We start from the raw sequence: 4,028 nt of genomic DNA, 5'->3' as shown, positions 1-4,028 counted from the left end.
TTTTAAAAAAAAAAACTATTTTACGAAGAGTTCTTGTGGACTTCTGGCATTTAGCTGAAAATTCCTTTTTACAAAGCCTTCTAGCTCTCCTTTCAAAGCTGCTTCTCACCCTGCCCACGCTCGGTGACTCGGATTTGAGAAGCTTTTTTGCTCACTACTTTCACCAAAAACTAAAGAAACTTCATTGGCAAAGTGACTTCAGTTGTCAAGGTAACATTGTACCTGGTTTTCATGTGAAGAGTATTTGGAAGTTTTAATCTCTCTTCTTGGTTTTGCAAATATCTACGTCAAGTGCCGATACTTCTTTGTATTACGATATCAAGTTACTGACGTCGTGAGGGCCACACATTTATGATGCTGTAGCTGCTATATTTATTTAAATGGAGATGGACAATTACTGCACTAAGGAATGAGGAGAAAAGCAAGGAATCAAGGTTAGTTAGATATCTTGGTTTTTTTTCAAAAGAGAATTAATGGTGTGAAATATCAAGTGTAACAAAGGGTGCTGTCATTTTAACTGAGATTAAATAGCCAGATATTCTTCTTTTGTTTAAAAACATATATATTTTGATGTTTGCAGTTTGGGGGTGGGGGGTCGGGATAAATGGTACCTCATCTGTGGTGGCAGTTTCCAGTATATTTTCAGAGTATATGGATTTCTTTTATTTTTGTACCTGCTCTCCTTGAAAAAGAAAAAAAAAAAAATCTGAAATTTTATGTGCTGTTTGAGGAAATCTTGAGTGGCACAGCAGATCCCCCTCTCTGGCCGAGAGCTGGCTGTGGATAGTCCAAAGAGGGATATGGGCACAGGCTGATGGCTCTTCTTGCTTTGCAGACACCGGCCTCGGGTTTCTGCCTGGGGAGAAAAGCAGTTCCCATCTCCTCAGACACTGCACCGAGACCTCACTTGTACTCAACAAGTGCCACCAAGTGCTCCCGTGGTGGGGACGGGCTCAGGGTATCGCCGAGCCCCTCCTCACCCAGCCAGCCCTGCCCAAACCTCCCACCTGGCCACTGCTAGATGCAGAGCTGGAGAGAATCACGGAATGTTTGTGGTTGAGGCGTTAAACTCGCGACATTTGCCAACAGGAGGAGTGGCTCCGCTGTAAGTCGCCTTTCTCCCTTTCTAGGGACTTGAGCCGTGGCCCTTTGACTCAGGATCGCTGTGTCACTGTTCCATGTGTCATCTGGTTACACGTGTCCAAAAGTTATTTTTATAGTGTTCATTCCGGTGTTCTTTTGGGAGTTTGGCCACAGAAATGGTTTTCAGGAGTAAAATGGGTTTCTGGAAGTTGTCAGTCAAATTATTTCAAGATGCTCTTGGTCCTAAATGATTTTCACTTCTTCATGTACAAATACTTGTCCTATAAAATGCTCAATATGAGATACCATGTAGTCTGCTGTAAAAATTCCAGCTACAAATACTGGTTTTCTACTAGTCTTAAAGTTCACTCTGGTGAAATTCCAAGCTCAAGCTTAAGGCCTTTTTTTTTCCCCTTCCTTTTTCTGACACTTTCTTCATATCTTGTCCACTTTTGGTATTTTTCCTGTTTTGTGAACTGAGGGTTTAGAACCTTACTCAAAGCACTTTTATAACCAAGGAATCAAAAGCTCAGATTATGTGTGTTGGACCTGTAAATTCAGTTTTCAAAGGTGGTTGTTTCTAAATGGCCATCGTGGTCTCTGGTCAGGCCGGGCAGATGCCCTGTCCCTTTCAGTGCCGTGCAGTTTCATGGCTGCTACTGGCAGGTTGTTTGGATCTAGTGAAAAATTCCATAGGGGTGTCAAAGGGAAAGATTTCTGTCTGTCTTTTCTACCCAAAGATGGTACTTTAGGTTGATGCTGCATGTTTGGAATATCATTTTTGGTTTGGCACATGTTGAAATCACACTTCACTTAGCCAATTCACTCCTTGTTTTTGTAAAATATCGTGGTTAGAGCTTGAGCTCGTTGATGCTTTCTGCTGGTAGAAGATTTTGTACTTTCTGTAGTTGAGGTATGAGCAAGATGGATACAGGATCCTACATCTTCCCTCCCAAGCAGAATCTCAAAAATCCAGATCTCCGTGACACTAAAACCCAAATTGTTGTCCCCTGAGTAGACAAAGGTGCATATGGTGGGGAAGGAGTTGTAAGAGAGAGGCGTGTGAGGGAAAATATCAAAGCGTTGGTTTGGCAGGAATGAGGGTGTTGGGGAGACTCCACCCACTTTCCATCCCACATGCCCTGGCCTTCCACATCTGTCTGAGGTACCCCCTCACCTGACACGGGTTGTTACCGTAGGGTCCTTTTCAAACAAAGCAGTTCCACTGTTTAAAACTTGGAGTGACTTTTATTTTTTTTAAGCAAGACAGTCCTCAGAAAGTGCCTTTTTAGAAGATGGTGCTGTAGATTTTTATTTTCCAGTTGTACGTGGCTGCAAATTTAAGATAAATTATTGAAAATGCCAAGTGTTTGATGGTATCTTTTAGGTACTTTCAAGCATCAGCTTCTCTGAGTCAGGACCAAGAATAACCAGGAAGGTGTTTTCCTTTGGAGGGAGAGGCATTGAGGAGCGATCACCAAATTCAGCTGGTAGGCTGGGGTTAGGTTGGGTTTGATCAGTGTGATTTACCTCTTCATATTGAGGCGACTGGGGGTTGGGGTGTGGGAGAAGCCATGGGGACGTGACTGGTGCTGAAAGGAATCCGTAGCTCCCGAAGGATGTCTTCTCTTAGGGGAAGCATCTCCAAAGATGGAGACAAACTGAAGGGTGTCTTAGGAGGGTGGCCTGGGAGATGCTTGGTCCTCACATGGCTCGGGTGTGTTTGGGATGGATCAGTGGGTCTTCTGACTGCCAGCTGGGAGCTGGATGCTCTGCATGGGAGCAGCTTGGTGGCTGGGTGATGCCATGAGGGGGGTGGGTCCGTGGTGAGTTTGGTGAGCGTTCCTGCAGTCAGGAAAAGCTGTAGACTAGACTATTAAACACTGCACCTCAGTAACCTTGTAATGCTGCATAAAGTAATAATAATAGCAAAGTTGTGCTTTGACACTGTAATGTGCTTGCACATGCCTGCAAAAAACACTTCCCTTTCCTTTGGTATCGGTCTGAGTAGCAGTTATGGGAGTTTTCTTTTATGATGAGCCTTGTCCTTTGTTGTGGTGTTTCTGTATATTTATTGGTGGTCTGTGTGCAGCTCATAGGTCTGTGTGTCTGCTCTGTGTGTTGCTTTTAACACTTACTTTTAGGCAGGAGAAGTTTCTGAATGTTTTGGTTTTCTTCTCCAAAGAAAGTTGGCTTAACCAGTCGTGTTTGAGAGGAGACAATTAACCCGCTTGCCATAGACAAGTGCTTCGTTAGTACCTTGTTTCTCTATAACTAAAATGATTTTGTGCATTTTATTACTGTTTATAGTGTTGGGCATTCAAGATGTGGAATAACTTGTTGTCAGGATATTTTTGAATATCAGGAGCTTAACCACAGAACTCACTGAATAATTCCAAGTGATCTCTTTGCAGGAATATGTTCATGTCCAGACTTTTTCTAGGAGTAAGCAGAGCTTCTGGACATCATCAACGAAATACGTGGGGTTCAGAGTCCCAGCACTGGGCAGTGCCCTTGCTGAGTTGCCCACATCTCGTTGTTGAGGGGATGCTGCAGCTCCCCAGGCACAAGTTGACTCTCTTTGCTCTGTAATTTCTTCTGATTCGAGTTCGAGACATGATCCAATGTCTCTTGTAGCTTGTACCAACTTTCTTGTCTTATTGCAGTGCCCAATGCCACTGTGTTGGTATTAAGCTTGCCATGATGTTCAATTATTTTATATTTCCAATTTTGCAATGTAACTAGGCTGGGGTTTAGAAAGCATTTTTCAGTCTAAATTCTGAGCCAAAAATGTGTCTCCTAACCCTTAGTAGTAGCTGTTTCTGTCTTTTAGACTAAAAAGGGCCAAAAATCTTGCACCATCAGCTTGTTTGCAGCAATACCCTCCATCTCCTCCCCTGCCTGTCAACAAACTGCTTTGTTTCTCTCTATATTTAGCTGATACT

The sequence above is a fragment of the Anomalospiza imberbis genome, chromosome 25, assembly GCF_031753505.1.
Source record: "Anomalospiza imberbis isolate Cuckoo-Finch-1a 21T00152 chromosome 25, ASM3175350v1, whole genome shotgun sequence".
Lineage (NCBI taxonomy): Eukaryota > Metazoa > Chordata > Aves > Passeriformes > Viduidae > Anomalospiza > Anomalospiza imberbis.
Note: the sequence above shows the minus strand (reverse complement) of the source record.